This window comes from Serinus canaria, chromosome 3 (genome assembly GCF_022539315.1).
Source record: "Serinus canaria isolate serCan28SL12 chromosome 3, serCan2020, whole genome shotgun sequence".
NCBI lineage: Eukaryota > Metazoa > Chordata > Aves > Passeriformes > Fringillidae > Serinus > Serinus canaria.
This window is the reverse complement of record NC_066316.1, coordinates 87,376,553-87,401,963: the sequence shown is the minus strand read 5'-3', so window position 1 is coordinate 87,401,963 and position 25,411 is coordinate 87,376,553.

Below are 25,411 nucleotides of genomic sequence, written 5' to 3'. Positions count from 1 at the left end.
GTTGGTTGAAGTGCCCTGCAAAAGGTGGTACTTGCTAAAAAAGCTCCTAATTTATTTAAGTTTCTTCTGTGAAAACAATTTTGTGACTTCCCTTGGAAGAAATTTTAACAAGGAGAATTTCATATTAGCAGTAAAAGAGAATTTTTAATTAAACATTCTACCTGCTCAGATGGCAATATAATCTTTCTGTGTTTAGACATTTCTGGACATAGCAAAAACATAACCTTTTCTGAATCTAATTACATCTACAAAGATGGTAACTGAACCTAAGTCTTGGGTGCATTTTTCATCATTATGGATATTAAAAATCATCCTATACTTTCAAAGATTTTTTAAGACCACTAAAAGCAGTCCAGACCTTTTTATATCCACTCTTAATAATCTTAAGGATTTTTATAATTTTTTATTCTATTTCTTTTCTTTTCTCCAGACTCGCTTAACTCTATTTGGCAGTTGTGGAAGAATATTTTTCTGCTAGGGACAATTTCTAGCTGTACATGTATCCATCAAATTATCTTTTATATATATGTATGCATATGAATATGTATATGTTTATATATATTAAAAAGTTGAACTGAATAGCTGGCTTGGCTAGCATCCACTGTCTTTCTGAAGACCCAGATGAGGATAGCTGCCAGCACTTTGTATTACAGCTGAGGCTTTTCATGTTTCACTTTACTTCCAAAATTAGGAGGTATAGGATGCCTAATGAAGGAAGTGACAGACGCAAAAGCCTGGCCAGATATCTCTCAAAAGCCTGACTGGACTGGAAAACATATTGTTTAGAGATGCTGCTCTTCTCTCTCTACTACCAACAAGTTTTGTGAATCCAGTGGAGAAAATGCATTTGCCCACTCTCCAGTGAGGTCTCCTTGTAACACAGAGATCCAGCATGGTCTGCACTCATTCCATGGTCTCATCTGGCAGAAGTTCTTTCCATTGGGCAAATCTGTAATTTGTGGTGGAAATGTGCAGAGGTTTGTATGGTTCACATGGAGGGAGATCTACCTAACCCACTCCAATGGGCTCTGCCACAGGGCACAGCTGAGCTCCCTGGGTAAGATAAGGCCACCTCAAACCTATGGAAAAGCATTTATAAGTGATGGAAAAACACTTCCTGGCAGAGAGGAGTGAGGTTAAATAGTGTGAGAGTAGAGGGAGGGGACAAGGTGCCTCAGGTGTGGGTGCAGATGTTCCCCTGCAGCCTGGGAAGAGAACTCAGGGCACAGCATGTCATGGCCCACAACCAGTGAGAAGGACCTAGACCAGAGCAGGGGCAAAGTGTGAGGAGGGAGGAGCAGCACAGAGGAGCTTTTGTGGTCTCTCCACAACCCCCATTCCCCATTCCCTGTGCTGCTTGCCATGGGAACAGGGAGGAGTCAGAAGTGAGGGAGTTAACTTCCTCCCGGGCAAGGGGGTGGGGGGAATCAGAAAGAATTTATTTTAATTTCTGTCCTTGTTTGTCTCTGTTTATATATATTTTTACTTGCCAGTAGATTAAGCTAGTTTTCCCCAAGTCAAGCTTGTTTTGCCCATAATGCTCACTGGTAAGTGGTCTCCTTGTCTTCCTCAGCTCTTGAGTTTTTTTGTCTTATTATCTGCCCCCTGTTCTTCTGAGGAGGGAATTGGCAGAGTAGTTGGGTCTAACCATCTGGCCCTATTGCTAAATGAAGCTGAGGGATGTTCATCAGTTGGAAAGATGAAGAAAATGGTTAATTGTTACCTCAGTGAGCTAAGATGCAGTGATGAGAAATCACTATGAAAACAAATAGATTAGGATTGTGATTTTGGGTAAATACAGAAGGACAGTATTAAAATTGTGCAAACAATCATCATTCTTGCTTGTAACATTTTTTTAAATAAAGGTGGTTTTAGCATACTTTTTAGGCTATCTTATGATCATCTTGCTCTCTTACTATATGTATACTATGTACATATGTATCTAGATATATTATATATATGTTTACTAAGATATCTGTTCATAATTCTGTTATTCTTAAATATTTATGTGCTGTTCACATCCTTAATTTACTACTATGCCAGAGAAAATGTATTAGAGGATTTTTGCAGTAAATTCTCCATTTTTGTAATGGAACAAATACTTCTTTGACAGCATAATTATTAAAAGAGAGCTTTATCTGTTTACAACATTTCAGATATTTGGAATGTAAATGCATGTCCTGCAGACAGCTAATGAGATTGTCAAATGTAATTTAACATGTCTTTGATTCTCAGAGATAGCTTCACCATGTTACTGCTATGCCTGTATATTGGAGCAGAATTTATCTGTTTGAAAGTGATCAGCTAAGTATGACTCTGAGCCATCAAGATATCCTTGCAGTAAGAATGCTTCTGAAATTCAGGCCTAGCACTTCAGAGGTTTATCTTCTAATCTTATTCTTTGGCAAAAGGAGTCTTTCTGCAGTAATTAATTTTAACACTTTGACCAATCAGTTCTGAAGTGACTGTCACTCCAGGCACTTCTGCTCCCAGCTACACTGGATACCTTGCAGCTAATCATCATCACCTCTTTCACCAGTCTGTCATTTAGCTCCAAGTTCCTATTTTTTTTTCTCACACTCTGGATCTGGGTGTTTCTTTTTTTTTTTTTTTTTTTTTTTTTTTTTTTTTTTTTTTTTTAACTAGACTGGAATAAATCTGCTTCTTAAGAGCAGAGGGGTTGATTTACCTCATTTTCACTGGTACATCTGCAGTACAACAGGATAGGCAATGCTTTCCTTTAGCGGTAAAAGAACAAAAGAATCAAAGTCACAGTCAGTAGAAGTAAGTCACCATTTCTCAAAATCAAGCATTATTAGCATGATATTATTATAATAATCATTATATTTTTGCAGCAGATTCAGAGTCAGCTATTTGCAGCAGCATGCTGTGTAGTGTCAGAGCTTAAATGAATGCACTGCATGAGTATGAATGCAGTCAGTCACATGGTTATCAGGTGTAAAACCATTTTTGGAATTACAAAAAATGCTTTTTCCAGGCATGTCAAGAGAGGCCTTTAGGCAGTCTTGGGGTTCACACACAAAGCTCTCAATTCCTTACTAATCTATGCAAAATCATTTGAGTACTAAATTCAGTGATTCTATTTAAAACCTATGTCTGTCTGATATCACACATTTTAATTCCCTGCATCTCTGTCTGCGAAAGGTTAGCCACCTCTGCCAAAAGAAGCATGTCCTCTCAAGCATGACAGAAGAAAAACAGTAAAACCTAATCAAAAAAATGATAATTTATAAGACTTCTTTGTTTCTGCTAAATGAAAGTTTGAGAATTAAAATTTAGTCTTCACTTATCTAAATAATATTAATATCTTGAATAATTGTTTTATGGTATGTCCTAAATCTGTAGAAGGCTGTAACAGATTTTTATGAGCAAATACATATATAAATTAAAGGAGTGATAAGAACTGACTACTATAATTGTGAAGTGAGCAGGCACTTGAAGCTAAAATGCAATTCACGAACAGTAACTTCTTCCAGCCTATCATTCAGTATTTGTCAGATATGATTCATTCCCCTAATAGAAAGCTTAATTTTCCCAATGAGACCTGACAGTTTTCTTGAACTAGTTTCACAGATGATATATCTGCCAGGAGTATAGATTGATGTCTCTCAGGTGGCATTACAGAGACCATTTTCTGTTGATCTGAGAAGGGAAGAGAGAAACAAGATCACAACTTTATGAAATGTTCATAGATTTTTTTTGGCAGAAAATGAAAGAAATTTCAAAGTGACCTTTGACGTGAAAGGAGACAACACTTCAGAGCGTCTAGCCCAGTAAACAAACTGACACTTTTGCAATAATACACACACTGTGCAGATTGAAAGACTGCTTGATGTTTAAATTGATCATCTGACAATAATATGTCAAGATGTTGTTCATAAGTTCAGTCTGTCCAAGAATTTTATGAAGAATATTTCAGAATTTTTAGAATAAAATTGGGAATGGGTAGATGCCTGAATATCAGTACACCATTGGGCTGCTGCACATGCAAGTAACTGATCTCCATTTAGAGATCAGATGTGAGTTGCTGAAGTAATTAAAAATTCTGAAAAAAGAAAAAGCGTAATCATGTTATTATTAAAATTATTATTAAGAAAAAATTATTCCATTTCTCTTGTGTTGAATATGCTTGCTACATATGTCAATATGTTTTTTTCCCAGCACAAAATGTAAAGCAAGCACATATTACAAAGTAAGACATGTTGGATATAGATGAAGGAAAAAAGAAAATATTGTCACGCAATCACTAATGTTTTAACAGATCTAGTTCTTTGCTAGGTTTTTTTTGCACTCAGAATCTGCCATTTGCAATGCTGGGCATCTAACTAAGCCTTGTGCTAAAACAATTATCTCAAAGATTTCTTTGAATGAGATCTTTTTAAATTTATTTCCTTACAAACAGGGAAATATATTACCAATCTATAAGATGAAAGATAATATAGATATTATGCAGACATAAATCATCAGACTTTCATATGCAAAATTTAGGTCAGAAACTCCAGTTCTATACAATTCAGTCCTACAGCTGAATAAGTTCCATTGTAGTGTTGGGGTTGAAACTATTCAAAATATTTTAATTACAGATGATGCATGGCTTACATTTATCAAAAAAACATGCTTAGTCTTTGAAAAAAAAAGCAATGCTTGGCTTCTCCTGTAAATCAAGCTGCTCTTGGCCTTAGCACTCTTCAGATACATAAATTCAAAACAATAAAATATTATATAATGATCACCTTGTCTTTGCAGGGCCTGTAAGCTGAAATGGTAGTTTACCTCAATGTATACTTTAGCTGCAGAGAGTCTTGTGTAAAAATGTGCTTTGCCTTTCTACCATATTTCTTTTCTGCATTCATCATGAAAGCCAGATTTTAAATCAGACATTGTCAAACAACAGAAGAGTTAGATGACAGCAATAACAATTACTAAAACCTTGCAAGCTGCAACCTATGGAGCAGGACTGTTTGATCTGTTAAAAAAATGGATGGAGACAGAACTCTACAGTTGCATAAGGTGATATAATGAAGCAAGGCAGGATCAATTATCTCTCTAGTCAATGTGGAAAGATAAAAATAAGAATGGACCTAATTGATAGAAGGGGCAACTGGGGTAAATAAAAATTTTGATCAAGTATGGCAACTGAAAATAACTTCCAGGAAAAAGTGCAGTTTCACCATTCCTACAGATTTCAGGTCTAGGTAAATTGTTATTCTTTTAAGGTTTGTTTAGCAACACCTAAACTAATCCTACCAAGTGTCGCTCCCTACCAGGGAGTTAAAGAGTGGTTCTGCAACCCAAACCAATTTGTGACAGCTGAATTGTAAACTACATTATAGCTGAAACAACTCCTACATGTTAATATCATCTCTGTTTCATGAAATCTGATAACTTTGTGACTGAATGCATAAAGGTACTCATTAATTTTACTGATATATGTACAAATTGCGACCTTTTCTTTTCTGGAACAGATGCACCCTATTTGACTTTTATAGCTTAAAAATACTTACGTGTATCTCTAACATGCCACGTTTTTATAGCTGCCAACAGGACACTAAAATGTATTAACTTGGCTAGTTTTTCAATCAGATTTGACCTCTTTATCTTACTATTCATGCATTTCTAAAGTGTGCTCAGGAAACATTAATTATCTTATCCACCTGAGATTTATGTACTTTAGATAAAGCCTTTAATTTCCTGTGAGAAAACAGAAGCAAAATCAATAACTATTTCTAGTTCCTGTGCTTACCTGGAAAGAACCATTACTTAATAAGCAGAAAAGATAGCCCAGCATTTTGTCCTGTGATAAAATAAGTCTGTGTCGTATATCTTTCTGAGACTTTCACATCTTTGAAGGAAACTAATGTAAATTCACTGCTAGGACAGCAAAAGTAAAGTTTGAGACCAAACAGACTTAGCATTTTGAGAGTTATACATGCATACAAGATTTTGCTGTTCTCTTTTCATTTAGCTATACAACATTTTATGCTAATTGCCAAAAATTTCTATGATTTTAAATTTGTATCATTAGGTATGATCTCATTGCTTTTTGGATGTCATTAAAGTATTCTGATTTTCTATGCTTTGTCTAAGAACAAGCTTAATAGCAAATGAGATTTAAAAAAATAATAAATATTGCACTGTTTTAACCTGCATTTATTTCACAAAAACCTATAGATTGTATTTCTTTTATGTTGGATATTTTTTGTGTTTATGACTTTTCTATACTTAAGATGATTAATTTTAAATATGATTGTCTACATTTATCCTTTTAAATAATTTCTAATAGACAATAAAGAGCATTAAGCATTCTGAATATAATCCCCATTTTCCTATCCAAAAAAGTTACCAGAATTTGGTGGAGACTCAAGATCACTAAAATTCTTATTTTTTTCTTTTGCTATTGCCAAATATCACACTAGAACATACTGTTGGATTCTTTAAAGCTGTCGCAATCAGAGATGCACAAGTTTTCATGGTGCAGACAATAGAAAGGTCTTTTTGGACTTATGATGGGAAATACAACCATGAGGTTCTGAAAGATTTACACACTATGTCAGTATTTCCCTTGAAAATGAATTTTAATGTCTGGAATTCTCCTTAATTTTGTGTGGAGCAATTTGAATTATAAATGTTACACCACCACTGCTACTTACTGGTATTGTATATTCTGGATTGTCCAATCCATGGTCCAGATACACTTTTGTTACATTTCTTTCTGTCACTTTATTGTAGAGTGAACTCCAGGGCTATGGCTTAATCAGTATGAAAAAGCCACTAATAATTTTGTGTGTCAGTGATGTGTATTACAATTTTTGTGGCTTAGTAAAATGAGTGACAAAGGTGTGTGAGGGCACACCAGCCATAAAAGGGAAAGAAAAATAAAAACAGAGATTAAAGGAAGTCCTTAGAAGCCTTTGGAGAGATTATTTGTACTAGTGACACTTGAAAGAGATTATTTAATTTATGAAACTAAAAGAATGATCAATGACTGGAACCCATTTCTTACAAGAATGCATACTACCTGACATGGCACTAGCTTGGTTCTGATTAAACAGAAATACTGTTTGAAGTCAAGACCTGCCTTAATGAGAACTCCAAAAATCAAATAGTAAAATACTAAACTAACAGCTCGAAAACACTTGTGTCATAAATAAAGAAATAAAAAGACAGGAAATGAAAGCAATGTGCTAGCCTGTCTAGAATCTCTGATATAGCAGAAACTTGACATTTATAAAAATATTCTCTTCAGGTATTACACTTCTAAGAACTCTGTTTTGAAAAGTGTATATTAAAAGAGTTTTTTTATGTTTATTGAATTCACTGTACACAGCTCTGTAAAGATTCAGCTAATTCAACACTCCTTTTGTTTATACTTTAGGCTGTCATTATAATAATGGCAGGTTTTATTGGAAGGTAACAAAGTACCCCACACAGACATTTGCACTTCCAAAAGTTTTTCAAGCTTGTATTATGAATGACAGCCTCAGCTCAGAAGTGCTATTAATTTAGGGTGTGTTTAACTCACTGAAACCTCCAACTTTGAGTTTAATCAGACTTTGCAGCAAAAGCTGACTAGACACATGCTTCTCCGAGTTCTCTTGGAAAATACTTATCTAACATGTTAGAGCAGGAAAATACAGTAGTACAGGATTTGTGAGATAAGCTGTACATTAATGAAATAATGAAGATGTTTTTCTATTCATTCCAAGCAGCTGTTCAGTGGAAGCTTAAAGATAAACCCATCCAGTGGTGTCCCTGTTCAAGATACAAACATAACTATGGAGACTGGATTACTTGAGCATGCAGGTAGATCAGTGCTTGCTACTTCACCTGTGCAAGATGATGAACAAACTACAGAAGCTCAGCAAAATATGCATGTGGTGTCATGGGACATACCTGAATTGAATAACCAGATAAGTCATGTCCTTCATTCAAAATGAAAATTCACCTAGATATGTAAATTCAGTCCCTTCTTTACTGGCTAATTATTTGTGAATTCAATTGATAAACTATTTAAGACTGATCCTTTCCCATTTAACTTAGTCCCACCAACATGTATGTTTCTGCATTTTTTCTAACAAGATCACATATTTGTCCAGGGATGGGTACTGAAATGTTGAAAAGCAGGTGAGCTCAATGCACTATATTTGTAGAATACTTTGTTAACATTCATTTTGAAAGATGTGGAAAACTGACATCACAGAACATGAATTTTGGCCTAATATTAATTAGCTCTATTTTGCTAATAAAATAATATTAGCTAAAATTTTTTTAGTCTAATATTTATATATTAGGCAAAGTATGCTGATCCATTGTCCGGGCAAACAGGAAAAAAAGCAAAAAACAAAGAGAAAAGTGGTAAAGTGACAAGGAACTCAAATGTAATCTTTCAACCACCTATTTTCTGAAATAGAAGGAATAGCTGGACAGCTGAGTAGGAAACAAAAAGTGAATATTTTTACTTGAAAATACTTAACACTTTTTGTAAAAAGAAAAAAAAAAAAGCCAAAAAACCACCTCAGGAAAGCCTAGTGAACCATAGGGACAAATCCTTCCTCAGACTAGAGCTTTCATTGGAGCCTGTTGTCTATTTTAAATATGTACTTTATAAACTCCTCTACCTAGTGCACTAGTGCAGTGTATTTATTTACTGACACTTGTGTATCAATTCTCAGAATCTGAGATAATATTGCATTTTTGTGGCATTACACAGAATTCACTAGAAGTAAAAGTAGATCCAACCTTAATGACAAGACTGAAAAATTAATTTTTCAAGAAAATAAAGGTTTTTACTAGTAGAAAAGGGACATGTTTAAGTCCTCTGTGTAGAAACAAACTAACAAAGAAATAGAGCTGGGAAATGACTTTGTGAGTGCTTAAGCTTGTGCTAAAAATGAGCATCATTTGTGTTAGGAAGCAGCGTGGTGTTGATGTGTCCAGCCTCAGTCCCTGTGTGCTGCCACTCATGACACTCACACTGTTGAGGGCAACAGAACTGAGCTGGCACCACAGCTGTGGGGGCTGCAAAGAGATGAGCCATTCCTTTTGACTGCTGCATGAAAATTCAGCCCTCATCCTTAGGGATCTGTAGCTTGTTACCCGTGATCTCTTTTCTTGCCTTTGTTGGGAAATTGACTTATTCCCTTTGCTTTATGAAAGAAGCTGATTCACATTCACAGAGTGCAAACAATTTGCATGGTATGTCACTATGTTAGATTGAGGGATAAAAATATCAACAACTCTATGGATTTTTTTTTTCAAACCTGCAATTCCCACTGGGTTTCACACAACAGAAACTTTCCCTGAAAACTCAGAAGTTTTATGGGTTCCAAGGACAAAATTTTACCATTAGATTAACACTGAATCTAATTAACACCAGTTAAATCTGCTGCAGCTGTACAGAGATTGCCTCCTAATGTGCTGAGCAACTCAGTAATGTCACATAGCTTTGTACCTGATCTATGCCAAAGCAGTCAATATCCAGCAAGAGTTACTCCTAATCTTGGGAGTGGGGGGGAAGGGCAAGCACTTTCAAAAAATGCAATGGCCAAACCATGAAAAGTGCAAAGTGGTAAAACTTCTGGCTTTCAGGTGCAATGCATTCCAAGCAGTGTGTAAACAAGATGGTTATCTGAGGTGTCTGCAGCTCAGCAATGTGTATGCTGCCCAGAGAAACCACCTGGCAGCGCCTCATTTTAGAGGAAATTTGTTACTCACCTTCTTCTTCCTAATCTGTCTTGATTACTGCCTTCAGTATCCTGCTGGTATTTATAAAAAGGGAAATAGTCACACACACCCCATGTGGGAAAGCCATGTACCTCCAAAGGCCCCAGCACTGACCCCCCTGTGGTTCTGTGGTCACCCTGCCCTTCAGCACAGAGCAGGAGGTCACTGACAGCAAGATGGAAATAACAATGTCTCCTTCTCCTTGGAGTCTGTGGGACCCTGTCAAGGACAGGCTACATGGTCAGGCAGGACTGAAAAGGGAAAGGGAGATGTTTTAAGGTCCCATCCAACACAAACCATTCTGTGATTCTCTGACTGTGTATATTAGATTGTGTCAGAAAGCCTATGAGAACACAGCTCTTTGCTGATGTTGATGAAGCACTGAGGTAATTCCTCATGCTTTCTTTTCTGTAAAGTTGCCCTGGAATTGTAGGACACATAAAACAACTGCCTACAGATCCTTTTAAGAAACTGCTGAAATAATTCTGTTTAATAGAATATGTTAGGAAAAGGGTAGAAGATTGAAGGCATGTTTTTGTAGGCTTAGGAGAAAGAAACAGCTTGAACCTTTCACTCACAGACTTCATTGTGGGAAACCATCAATGTTTGAAACACAAGATCTTCTACCCTATGTCCCCTCTGGACATTTAAGATCCATCACTGGGAAGTTTCTTGTCAGAATGACAGATTTATAATGCAGGGAGTGGTAGCCTTCTCTTCAGGCAAAGGTGGCAAAACCTAACTAGACTGGATGTCAATGCACTCATTCAAGTGTTCATGAAACACCCAGTTTCTGTAAAGAAAAAAAAAAAGAGAGATCTGCTTGTCTGCTTCTCACTGTGAAAAAAGGAGCACTGAATGTTTAATCCTGTTGGAAAGAGTTCTAGTGAAAACTTAGTTGATTTCTGTCTGGGAAACACAAATTATTGCTAGGAAATGTGTATCATGTTAATGAGTGAAATTCCTATCTAATTAGGATTATCCAACTCAAAAAGAAAATAGTAATTATACCAATTTTGTGAACTTCCTTTGGTATCTATAATAATAAATGGTAGGTAGAGGAAAAGAGAGAAAGAAAAATCCAAGAGACAGTACTACATGACAGAGTAAAATGTATAAAGGGAGGAAAAATAATATAACTACAGTGAAGTAAGTAGTGTGATAGACAAGTAGTCAGCCTAAGTGTTTCATTTTAAATTTTTCTTTATATAGTGATAGTTATTACAAATGCTTAAAGATGGAAAACTTGTCAGTAGGTCATATAGAGCACCATCGCTGATGTCAAAGAAGTCTCTCTATGTGTGTCAATGCATGCATTCCAAAAATGTAACTTGTTAAATTTATCAAATGAGAAATCTTTAAAATCAATGAGGAAAAAAGAACTCTGAGTTTAAAGAGATTAAGGGAAAAAAAAAATGCTCCGTAGTTAAAGGGAAATGAAAGATTCTGAGAAGACTTTTCTCTTGTCTCTATGACTGCAGATTTTTCATGTTAATCAACACACAGCCTGGAACATTTTATTTTTCAGACCAAATTTCTTCCTTTGTCAGATCACTGAAGGACCAGTGACTGAACCTAGTAGATCTTTGTTTGTATCATTACAGTTTAGTATCAACAACTCAAATAAATGCAACAAAAACATCACTGCAAATTTATGTGCTAGTGTGGCACATTTAAAAAATTAAAAATATTTCTAATATTTTTCATATAAAGAGAGTAAAACTGAAGAGAGGGAGCTTGTTAGTTGATCCATGCTTAGGTCTGTTAGGCCAACATCCCACCTGACTCCTACAAAAACTAAGGCATCCTCTTGATAAACCCAGAGCCACAGTCCAAAGAACAAATGCATGAGTTGCAGGTGCAAAGTAAGGGCAACAACAAAAAGCAAAATACTCTAGTTATTTTGTTACACATTTTATTTTCTGCTGTGAATTAGCTTGGGTTCTTCACTTATCTGGAAAACACAGTTTGGTTTATCTCATTGTTTGGAGTTCTAATTGTGAAGAAATAACTATTTCCTTCAGTCTGAATATATCCAAAGTTATGCTATTCTATATGTGTATTAGAATCTATTTGCCTTAAACTACTGTATACTATTTCTTTCTTTCTTTCTTTCTCTTTCTTTCTTTCTTTCTTTCTTTCTTTCTTTCTTTCTTTCTTTCTTTCTTTCTTTCTTTTCTTTCTTTCTCACATGTGACAGGAAAAGCTGCGAAATTCTCATCCTTGCTTTTTGTGGGTAGAATACTGTAAATAAATGCATGTGAGAAAATAAAGGCTAGAGAAATATTTTAATTATCAGGGTCATTGCAGAGGCATTGCTCCCCAGGAAAGTGGTTAAAGTACCGAGAAATCTGTTTTATTTTGATATCCTAATGTCAAAGACACTTAAATATAGTTGATATGATGTTAACATTATCCTTTAGAAACAAACAAGAAAAACAAACCCCCAAAAAGCAATGTTTAGCACAAAAAGGGTGGGGAATAAACTCTCAGGAAGTATCAATCATGTTATAAAAATCTTTCTTATCTTGCAACCAGAACCTTGGTCAACAGAGCTGTTAAAAAGTTGTACATACAAAACAAATTACATTTGAGTTTATTAAATAAAATGTTAAGTCACAACATTGCATGCAATTGGAGTGATCTGGGATGTCACCCTCAGTGTAACTAGTGATCCTAATGTTATTGAGCTAGATGTGTAAACAATAAGAAGAAAGTCTTTGACTCAAAGAAGTTAAATCTACATTTTAAAAAGTAGGAAACAAGCTGATGGAGCATGAAAATACAGATTTAATGAGGCAAAGAAGAGACTACTACATGACCTAACATGTGCGAAATAAACCCACTCCCCAGGAATGAGGAATAACTTCTTGATGCTGATTGCTCACATAACTATTGTCCAACATATACAAGAGCACACAAACTGTCCACAAGTGCCCATTATTTTCCATAACTGGGCAATAAGGCTCTCCACTGTCTTACCCACAAAGTATTTAAGCAGAACTGACAAAGCTGAAACCAAAAGAAAGATGTTGTATTGGTTAGAGTAAAATAAAGGAATATTTCTAATGAGCAGTCTCTTTCACTGCTCGCAGTAAATGCAAATACTCCTAATGATATCATTTGGAGGTTCAGGAAGGGAGGCCAAGGGTGGGCACAAAGGAGCACTGGAGTTTGTATGAACTGCAGTACTGAGCCTGTCATTTTGTGAGAGGTTTGCTGGGGCCAGAACAATTGGTTGTTTCCCATTGTCCCACATGGGGAGCTGCTTGTTTACTGAGCAAAAAGCTATAGGAAAGCCTGGTCCATGGTGTTGCCTCTAAATGTGAAATCCCAATTACTCCTCTTTAAAAGATACAGAAACTGAACTGTTTCAATAGAGTGTCTCAGGATTTTCTGTTGAGGAAACGAGCTTTGAAAGCATGGAAATCAAGAGAGTCCCAGTTAGATGCCAGGCAAACATTTTCCAGGCCCCTGACCACAGACATGGCAGTCACAGGGACTACATCATACTGAGTCAGTTGATAATGTGAAGGGAACCAAGGAAGTGAAATTTTTAATCTCACTCATAAAAGTTTTGAGACTTTTTTTTTTGCCTCAACTTCTTGTAGTAATTTCTTCATTGCACACTTTTGTACAAGTTATTTTGCTGTGACTTAATTCACAATTACTAATACATCAATTAAATTTTCTTTTTAGAACATTTTCTTTCAGTGAGCTGCCCTAGAAATAAGACTTCTCTGATGTCCAATCATGTATGCACAGTGTTCATTTCTATCATAAAATACACGAGATCTCTAATTTCAGCTTTGATGCATGACTGTAAAAGTGCTAAGATTTAACTGCCTTGAGGTGATGTTGAGTTCATTATAAGAAGCTGGCAGCACTTCTTCCACCAGATAAAAGAAATTTAATTACTGTCATCTACAGGAGACAGTTGTGTTCACTTTGAATGCTCTGATTTCTTTTATAATCTAGCTATTTATAATTTCTTTGCTGTGCATTTTCCCTGAATGACTCTGGTACTTCAGACAAGATTTTCAGCAAGAAATCATCATAATAAGAATATCTTTCCTTTATTTTCTTCTCAGAAGAACCAACATTAATAGGATGGTTTAAAGGTTTCTGAAGCCTAATGGCAGAATTTCAAAGGTCTTCTTATTTATTTGAGATTTTTCAGCCAAATTCTTGATGTGCCCCCTCTTTCCTGACTTTTTACTGATGCAGAGGAAAATCCCCAGCTGTATAAAATATTGTTTATTCAATATATAAAACACGTAGCATTTTTCATCACAGTGAGGTTGCATCATAAATGGGTTGTAAAATTTTGGGGTGACATATTCAATAAATTTTTAAACAGACTTTCCTTGGTTATGTCTAAGAAGAATGCTGTAGTTTATCTACTTCTCTCAAGGAAAGATGAATAATATACACAAGGTCTGGATGGCTTTGTTGAGCATATTTTTAACTACTGAGTCTCAGGAATATCCCAGCTATTGAAAACTCAACTGAAGAACATTTTCAAGTGCTGGTATTGATAAAAAAGAACTGTATCATAATTTTCTCACAAGCCAGAGAGTAGGGAAAAGAACTTAAGTGCTCATTTGGGGAAGTGTGTATATATTTATTTGCTTAATGTAGCATTTTTGGGTATCTTAAAGCATTGTTTGGCCTCAGTTCAACACAGGCTGCATATATTTTGGATTGAAATGGATATAAGTAGTTCCTTGGTTTTAAATATGCTGCTTTTCTGAAATGGGCCTTTCTGAGCATAAGGTGAATAATGATCAGACTAAAGTTATCTCTAATCCCTAGATGAAATTTCTGTCTCTAACAATATAGGTGGAATTTTAACAAAATCATTGCTCTCCAATGGGAATGGCATGCATACCACCAGTCTTCCAAGCCTGCTGGTAGCTCTGTGCCTGGTCTGGGTTGAAAGTTTGAAGGAAGTGAACTTGGAGCATGGTACACAGGAATTTTTGAAAGACTGCTGTTTTGGGATATTCCTTGAACTTTTGAAAAGTCTTTAATGTGGTGTCATTGCCTGAAATGTGTTAACATTTGATCTGTGCCAGAGCATTTGGAGACAGAATAAAACTAGACAGTAATATGAAATGGAGAAACAGATGTTGGAAGAGTAAGATGATGGAAGAGGAAGAAAAAAAAGAACAAATACCCTGGAATAGGTGATGAAAGAATTGAATGCAGAATGTGAACCAAGAGAGTTACCAGATGCAATAAACTTATGGGTGGAGAAGCAAATCCACTTTTGCATGAAGTTCAGTAAAAGAGATACTTAGTGTAAGGGCTGGGATAAGATCAGGAAGACTAGATTAGATTAGACTAGACTAGACTAGACTAGACTAGACTAGAATAGAATAGAATAGAATAGAATAGAATAGAATAGAATAGAATAGAATAGAATAGAATAGAATAGAATAGAATATTAAAGTTGGAAGGGACCTGCAATCATCAAGTCCAACTGCCTGACCACTCCACGGATAACCAGAAGTAAAAATACACGACTCTTAAACAGTAACAGGCTTGAGACATTGATTACCTCTTGCAACAAAATCCTGTTGATATAGAAATAAATCCTAAGACCTTGTCTAAACACCCCCCAGTGCAGCTTTGAACCATTCCCATGAATCCTGACACTGGATACCAGGGAGAAGAGATGAGCACCTCCCTTTCCATATCCCCTCCCTAGGAAGCCATAGAGGTCAGACCTCAGACCTCAAACACTGAGGTCAGACCTCAGACTACTTTTCTTCAACCCAGACAAGCACCTAGACAAAATGGTCTAGGGCAATTCAGCTTAGAAACAGACAACCAGGAGGCAATATTGTAAAGGAATATAATATCATTAAGTTCATGGATAAATTACTAGGAAAATATTTTCACTAAACATGACTCAAGATTTAAAGAAGAGAGAGTAAATTTACAATATAAAAAAGAATTGGTTTGTATACTAAATGCCTTTATTATGAAATTCAATGCTACAAATGTTACTGATGAAAGGATAAAATTAATTTGTCAATTTCTATTAAACAAAAAATGTGTAGATGTAACCTCTGACTCCAGAATCCCTACACTCAGAGACCAGAATCAGAGACAAAAAATCAGAGAAAACAGAAATCAGAGGCTGGCTCTGTGCTTTAATTTTCCCCCATCAAAATGTCAAGTGTCTGTTGTAGAAGACAAGATATTGGGATAACTCAATTATAGTCAGATGCAAATTTTCAAGATCCTGAAAAAAATCTTTGAATCCTGAAACAAAATCTATGAGAACTGAGGAAGTGTTTGATGTTAGTGTGAATTGGAATAGTCTTGAAGTGAAACTATAATCATTATTAGGACAGCCAGACAGTACATACAGGTAGAACATTGAAAACCTTATCTCAAAAAAGGAAAATGAATTATGTGCACCATTCAAATGAAATGAATACAAAGCAGAGGATTTCCATCATTCTCTATGTCCCATTACATTTCTTTTGAGTTCCAAGTACATTATATTCTGTCCTTTTGTCACTTGTTACGTCTTTATCTGTAATTGTTTTTGTGTTTCAGGGGATTTGTAGAGTTTTTAATCCATCAAACAATTGTATTACACGTGACTGCATTTTTAAGTTGGATCTGAAATATTTTTATCTCATTTTAGCTCATGTAGATGCAGTCACCTTTGCCCTGTAATTTGACTAATTTGCTTCCTGACAAATATTATAAGAGATCTATTCTTCTTATCTTGCTGTGTTTGGGCTTTTTTCTCAAGTCCACCATTTACTTTTTGGAATAATTAGGGATGAAAATGTTCTAAGTATATGGATTACTATGCAAAAAAAAAAAAACAACAACTTATATTTACACTTAGATTTTTCAAAAATATAATTTTGTACCCACAGATTCTTGCTACGCTGGTTTAATTTTATGGGTTATTTACCCTATAATTGTATTCAAGAGGATTAAATCTAGACTGCTATTTTTTCTGTAGAAATGGGGTTTGACAGCTCCTTTTGGAGAGGAGTAGGAAAGAAAATGAAGTAGTGCTAGGTGTGAATAGTTTTGCTCTAACTATTCCCCAAGGTAAAACAGAAACAACTGAGCTTGCATAAAAAAGCTCAGAGTAAGCCTCTGAATCTCAAAATGATTGATAAACTTTAGATGTATTTGTCTTAGGAAAGGAAGGAGAATACATTTGTGAATTACTGCAGTGAAGTTCATTTTTTTGGTGTTTGTTCCAAAGACTCTAGAACATGCACTGTGCACTGCTGAAATCTCATACCTAGCTAATGAGTAAGATTACACCAACGACTTCTTTTATTCCTCAAGTAGATGGACACAAAAGGTTTATCCACCAATTTCATAATAAATAGTAATAACAAAGAAAGAGCCTTATGGCCTCTAAGCTATGAGATAATAATCAAAGAGGGTGTGACTGCACAGAACTAAAAATCAGAGTTCAATTTATCATGAGAATTAGCCCGAAAATCAGTAGGGTGATTCCAGATTTTCAAAGAAGTGTACAAATTTTCCATGGAATAGGTTTAGCCTGGTCTAGTGATTGCAGGTTCCTTAGCTGGGGAACAGAATGGTGGTCATCACTTGTGATTAAAACTTAGTGTTTACTTTGATTCAAAAAGTCTTTTGCATCTGTGTAACACAATGCTTGCATTTGCAGTTGTAACAGCTGGATGCCCTAAGGAGGTCATATTGTGCTTGACTTTTTTTTTTATATGCTGCAGGTGAAACAGAGAATTAACAATTTAAATATTTTTATTTTAAATAAAAATGATCGTGGAGTAAAGTGACAAATTCCTACCAAGAAGTACTTTTTATGTGCTATCCCAATATTTAAGCAACAAAACCAATTATCAGCCACTCACATAAAAGTGATCCTGGATCTTGGTATCTCAGCAGAGAGCAGAAGATGTAATGATAAAATGACAAAGGCAGGCTTAGATTGTGTGAACCTTTAGAAAGAGGAATATTCGGGAAATCTGGATCAGTAACATCTGTTAAGCTGCTCAGGATTGCTACAGAACTGAGAGTTCCCAAATTCAGGAGAATTCAAAGTGAATTATCTGCATATTGAGTTGTTGAGAAGAGTGTGGGAAATCTAAGGCACCACTTCCAAGTACTTTCCATATGTTGATTTTAAAACAATATTATCTTACCCAGTCTCATAAGGCTGTCTCAGAATACAGTAAGCAAGTACTAGTAGTTAACTTGAAATTGACCAACCCTTGTGTTTTTGGTTTTTTTCTGTCCTGAATAAGCAAACCTCAGTCCTTAGCAGACAGAAATCAATCCAGGTCTATCACAGTGTTTTGGAAAATCTTATTTCCAGAGAGTGCTATAGCAGAGAAGTCAATATGAAATGACACAAATAATAAAGAAAGAGCATTGACACAGATATTTCAATATCTTAGTGACAGATGAGGAAGAACTCCTAACAGGGGAATACTCCAGGATACAGGTGATAAAGATTATTCTACCAAGAAGGTTCTGAGGCTCAATAGTAAAGTTGATAAGGACAGAGAGTCTGAAGGTTCATCATGAATCCATGGAAATCCTTGGAAAGAAGCAGCATTGTCAAAAAAATCCATCTTTTCCAGAAAAAGAATAGATTATTTATTCTGTCAAAATTTATCAATCAGGAAGAGAAAATATGCATATATATATCTCTATATGTTCATATCCTATAAATTTTGAGCTGAATAAAAATGTTTTCTCCTGAAGATGACAGTTTTTAATGCTTTAATCAGACATTGATAATACCCAGAAGGAGAAAGATGCAGGTGCCAAATTAAATTAATCATGTTAACCTGTCTGAAAGTATCATTACACCTTTGAGAAAGGAGCAACTTGGCCTTGAGCTGTTGAGTTTGAACTGAATCTGAGTGATGCAAAGAATTCAGGAGAATCTTACAGCTCATGCTTACTCCATAATATGGTATTGCTTCCTGCTCCATCCCAGACCAGAACAGTCCTTTTGATTTTTTTGTTAGGTGTGATGTAATTATTGGATTCATTTTGGGAGTCCTGAGCTATTTGTCTTTGTTCTGCCTGTAGAAGAGAGCATTTCTAGTTCTAGTTTTGGGGATTTGCAGCAGAAGCTTAAATGTGGTATGAAATAGAAATACTGGACAAAACCCTGGAATATATGAACAAACTTTATGCAGAATGGTCAGAAAAATTCAAAAAGTGATGCCTTAGTGTAACAATATGAAATCTTTTCCATCACTATAAAACTGGTCCAGCTCTCTGAAAATCCCTTGAGTTTAAAGATAATTTTTTGTACTGAGTCTGTTTGCCTATTACTAGTTATAAAACTAAAAACCATATTATCAAGCGTGAAACTATATAATTAGTTTCTTTATGGACCTGCACTTTTTGCTAGATAAAATAAAAACTGCCACCAAATGCAGACGCCATTACGAATATGACAGGTCATTTATGGAAAGAAGGTTGTGTAGAATAACATTTGATAATTTGTTGGAAACATTAGCATATAGATGGCTATGGAATGTGTGAAATATTATCAGAAGAATTCTAATCTAAATTGCTGCAATGTCCAAATAAGATTTAGTGTTTTGTAACTCTAATGCTCATAGCAATTCCGACTTAAACAATTTATAGCCATAGCATTCAGCTGTGAATAGAACCATGCCTTCTTTCTCTGTGTTAAAATATTGAAAGCTGTTGAGTTGAGAGCATAGATTATTGTTATTATACAAAGATATGTGATCAAATGTTCAGAAGTGAGTAATAACCCTGAGGAAAAATTATTATTTTTTTTCTCCAATACATTTGTATAGCTGAGGAAACTTTTTTCTAGTGTTATTTTCTAATCATGTTTGACTAAAACTAGTAGGAGTGCTTTTGCAGTGCCAGCATGCAGAAGATTAAGTCAATATTTCCTGAAAAGGATGAATTTTTCTGTAACTATGCACCATTAGGGATTATATTGGGAAAAAAAAAACCCAAGCCCTACTTATTCACAGAGCTACTCTCTGTGAGTGGAACAGAAAAAACAAGGGATACAATTACATGTGTAAATTCAATGGTTTTTGGCAGAATACCCTGACCTATGTATAAAAGTGATCAATTGAAATGGAGACCAGAAATTTCCCAAGCCTGAAATCCAAGATTACTCACAACCCAATAAAGTAAAGGATCAGTAAAAAGTTGGAATTCTCTTCCTGACTGCTCAGGGAACATGCTACTGACCATCCTTTCTGTCCTCCACTGTTTGCATGGGCTGTGCAGTTCTTCTCAACTGTGAAATGAGTGCTAGGAGTCTTTTGTCAGAGATAAACACCAATTTTTCACAAAGACACTTGACATTCTTTCTAAGGACTTCCACGAGAGCATTTGTAACAAAATCAATACTATTAAAAACTGTATAAAGTAATTTATATCTTTATTCAAACACCATAGTAATTTATATCTTTATTCATCTTTATATATGTATGTAGTAATTTAATATCTTTATTCAAACACCCAGCATGGGAATGTAAATTCCCATGGGAATGTAAACTCCTTTACCCAAATGCAAATGTTTTTCACCAAGTAGTAAACTTGAAAAATCCCATAGTACATGGCACTATAAAATTTATCAACTTCACTTCTGCCTGGTAAATAGGTTGCTCTATCTCCTCCAAGTTTATGATTTCTAATTGGAATTTCTCTCAATTAGTTTGTTTGGGTTCTGTATATTACTATTCAATCCTAATGTACTTGTACTTCTTGAGTTTCAAGGACTTTTTTTATTCTTTCTAATGTCTGCAGAGATATAGGGAATATAATTTTTCTGCAGTTAAGCACATCTTAAAAGAGCAGCAGACTAAATATGAAGATAGCAGATTCCTTCCAGTTTATTTAAAAGGAACCCCTATTTAATCATGCCTCTCAGTAATGGGAAATAAGGATTAATTCCTCAGTAAATGAAGTAATTTTACATATTTTTGTATGTAAGTGGGTCAGAAAACACATGTAACTTCTATGATGGGCAGCATCTAGTTCTGAGATGATCTGGGGGGAAAATTGAGCTTTTAATTATTAATGTAACTTACTGTAACAAAATGTAATATCAATTTCTGATTTTTTTTTCTAGGTGGAAAGTTAATAAAACAGTGCAAGTTTTTTCTATTACTTTCCTTATTTATGATAGGGAAATCATTTTATGGAAGAAAGAGTAATGAAGGATACATGCTTTTTAGATTTCTTTGTTAAGATTTTTTGTTTTTAAGAAGGTGGTTAATTATTGAATTAGGTCTTGCAAAAATAAAAAAAAATCATAATCAAACTTCAAGGCATGCATCTCAATTGCAATTGGTATTTGTGTTCCTGAAAAAACACCTACATAGATTACAGCTGGAAGAGCTTTCCATTCAATAAAAATCAAAAATTATTAAGGACACTTCTATAATTAATTAGGACCCCAAAACTGCTCATTCTGAAAATACTAGGCCACACTTTCTGTTCTAAATGCATGGGTCTGTTTTTCTGACTGCAGTTTATTAATATCTCAAACAAAGCAAAACTGTGTGGTTTTGGGAAAGCAAGAACCTTCTCTAGGATTTCTGTTGTCTTTTCTGTAGCAGCTGTAATGTCTTAAATTCTGTGTCCTTTCCTATGAGAGAACCTAAAGGAACACAAGATGATAAAGCTGCTATAATTTGGATAGTATTGCAGGCTCTCCAAATTCCAGACATCTCATGGTGAATCTGTACTATATTGGGAATAGAGGATAAAGATAGCTAAATATAAGGAATTGTGAAGATGAACCAAGACACTGTTGCATGTTCTGTCCTCAAAGCAAGCATAAAAATATAAAATGAAACCAGTTCATTCCTCTCTGAATAGGTCAACTAATTGCACTGGTAAACTATTAAAATGAATGCTAAATGACTTCTTTTTCAAATTTTCTACTGCAAGAGTAACACAGTCATTTGACTTGATTATCTGCTGTATTAATTGATGTTTTGAGCATTTGAATGTGTTGATTTATTGAATCAATCTAAATTGTGACTTTGATTATCACAGATACAGACATCACCCTCTGCCACTTTTAATTAATGCTCTAAAACTGGAGTGTATCTGATTGAGAATGTGTTTGCTTAGTTCTAGTAGAAGGATGAATAAGGAAATATAATAACCATAAAAGCCATGAGTTTGTATTTTCTTCCTCAAATTGACACATGGGTCATGTACTCAAGGGCAAAGCAACATTAATGGACTTGCAAGCTGCTTAATTCACTTTCTAAATTCATATTAAGTCACTCATATTTTGACTTGGTCAATAGAAATGTGAGTGGAGTATCTTTCTTTAAAGATTAGATTATGCATATGAAATATTAGATGATCAGATATTTTATGATGTGTTCTTTTACTATTTTAAAGAACTCTAGTTTTGGATAAAAGTTGTTTTGGGTTTTTTTTTTTAATTAAATTAGCACTTGAATAAATTTTCTTTTTTCTGATCAACAAACATGAAGTTATTTTGGGTAAAGACTCTGAAATCTCTCTAAAAGTTGCAGAAATATTGGCACCAGATTTGATAATCACCACTTTGATAACTTGAGCTTCTCTCAGAAAATAATTCACTGTATTCAGTGATGTAATCAATCTCAGGAAACAGAAGCTGACTTTCAGGCCTGCTCAAAGCATTATTTTAATGTATTAACATTGCTCTTGTTCTTTGGCCTCATTGTTATTAACAAGGACATTAAGTCCTCATTGCATCTTCACAGATCATGGCCCTGATCCTCAGGGAAGGATCTAAGTTCACTCAAATTATTGCCAGTAATAAAAGAATCTTTCTAACTAGGATATGACTGTGAGTGAACTAGGTATAGCTGAGAGTAATCTCCTGGCTTTAGATGCCAGAGGTGAGCTGGGGAGGATCTGCTCTGTGTCCTTCCCCTGTTGGTTTTCTGAGACATGAGGGTCGTGTGAGGAACAAGAAACCAAGACCTCAGAGTGCCTGCTGGGTTTGCATCCTGATCTCATGCAAGAGCACACTAAGCACAACTCAGCAGACACCTTTATCTTTTTTCATTTACTCAAATATTAATTTAAAACTCAGCTGCAACAGATAAAACAGCACATCCTATTTCAAAACATCTCAGTGCTCTTCAACACCACCATTAATGACCTGGATGCAGGATCTGAAAAGATACTAGGTGGGGTCAGACAGTACAAAACTGGGAGAAGCTGTTGACTCCCTTAAGAACAGGGAGGCCCTGCAAAGAGACCTAGACAAGTTGGAGGATTGGGAAAACATCAACCACATGAAAATCACCAAGGGAAAATTCCAGATTCTGCACCTGGGATGGGGCAAGCCTGGATGTACGGACAGACTGGGGAATGAGATTGGGAACCCTCATTGCAGTTACAACTTGCTTGTGAGGGGAAGAGGAGGGGCAGACACTGATCTCTGTGGTGGCCAGTAACAGGATCTGAGGGAATGTCCTGAAGTTGTGGAGGTTTAGGTTTGATATCATAAAAAGGTTTTTCACCCCGAGGGTGGTTGGGCACTGGAACAGCTCACCAGGGAAGTGGTCACAGCACCAGCCTGACAGAGTTCAGGAAGTGTTTGGACAATACTCCCAGGCACATGGTGGGATTCTTGAGGATGGTGCTGTACAGAGATGAGAGTTGGACTCCGTGATTCTTGTGGATCCTTTCCAACTCAGCATATTCTGTGATTCTCCTTTCTTTCTATTCATTTATATTATTGTATTGTGCAGTGCTAAAGCACCAATTAACTCACAGAAAACTTCCAGGTTCTCATGATTATTAATCTCTGCTTTTCAATGAGCTAACTGAGTTACTGTTGTGTAAACCCAGAACATTATTCATGAGGCTCCGACTGAAATGGCATTTCTTTCAGTTTTCAACAAGATCAGCTACATCCTTAATGAACAGGAGCAAATGGGAAATAAATCCAGCAGAGGATTTTTATACTGAATCTGAAAATACTACAGTCTATCAGTCTTGGCAAGAAAATTGCATAAAGAGAGAGAAATAGCATTTGAATTATGCATGTTGAAAAGAAAGAAGGAAATGTGTCCTGGTTGCATGAGAACATTAGGAATATTGCAGTGCTCAACATTTCTGCACAAACCTCACAAATATCACTAGGTACACCATTCCTACTTTATAGCATATCACATCAGATAAGTGTAACTGATTATTATGACTACAAAACACTTTAAATTTCCATGAAGCCTTGCTTTGTATCCTCAAATAAAATGTCATTGATTTTTTTTCATTTTCCCTTGGATCCTTTAGTATGTTTAGAACATTATGCTGCAAATCTGAGAAAAAAAATGAAAATAAAATAATTTCCTTCATTTTAAAAGATATATTTTTTTTATTACATTCTTTCTATTAAGCCAGTCTTTTCTGTGGGGTGGTGAAATTCATGATGTAGTAGGAAAATCTTCTTTTTTCTCAAATTCCTTTTTATAGTAAAAGTGAATCTGCCTCCATGATGACCATTTTTCCAGTGGATGCACCATCTCTTAACACTGGATTTATTCACTGCTGTTAGCACTCACCAGTAAAAAGACAGCAGGTTTTTGCATCAAGAAGCATCCAGGCTGTGAGGGCCAATGGCATTCAGTGTCAAATCCTTGCCACCGAGGTAAGATGTTCAGAGGAAAGTTGGGGAGGGAGCTGGTGCCCCTGCAGGGCTGCAGCAGAGGTTTCTGACCCCTTCACTGGGGCAAACAGGGGCTCCTTCTGGAGACCTGAAGCTTCCACAGCTTCCACAGTCTCTGCACTGGCTGAATTGTATTTTTCTGTGCCTCCAGGAAAACCTCACCACTAAGCATCTGTTCTTTCAGCAGAAATAGAGAAATCTTGACCTGATCCTTTAGTTCCTTGCATGCTATTTTTACCCTACTTGTAGTCAGCAGCAGCTGGCTACTTTACCCTCCACCCAGAATGCATTAATACCTCAATCACTTCTTTCTGTTGATCACTTTTTCTCTGTACTACAGCAATCCCAGTCCCTTTCTGTTAGTCACTGTGTATTTTCTTCAGGCCTATTTACTTGAAAGATCTTGCCACCCAAGCATAAAATCAGAAATGGATACAAAGAAGATGGTAGAGTCCTGAGGAAACAATGAAATTATTATAAGGAAGGAAAAACACTTATGTCAAAACCAGCCATTAACCTGACCAGCTAATGTGAAGGCTGCAAACATAAAACCAGCACATGAGGGGGGATCACACCTTCAAGATTCTGCATGCTGGTTTGTCTTAGAGTATGTTGTTAAAACTATATTCCCATCCCTAGATGCAAATTTTTTTAAAACTAATTAGGTTTTCATAATTTTGAAGATATTAAAGAGGCTGAAGAAGGTAAAACACTTAGAAAGCACTTCAGTCAGTTGTTGCTGTTTCTGCACCTTTCATAGAAAAATAAATTTGGGGCCAAAAATTTCATTCTGTTGGCTGAGTTACTCTGGCCATGGACATGACCACAAAAGTCATTCTTGCATGTCACGTGGATTTGTCATCTAGAGCACAATAATCATATCTGATTTGCCAAACCACTAATGAAGGTTTATTCTCTGAGATGTGCAGTGACTTATATAAAACAAATAATTAAATAGATGTGAACTTAAACCAGGAGATGACAAAGTTGCAG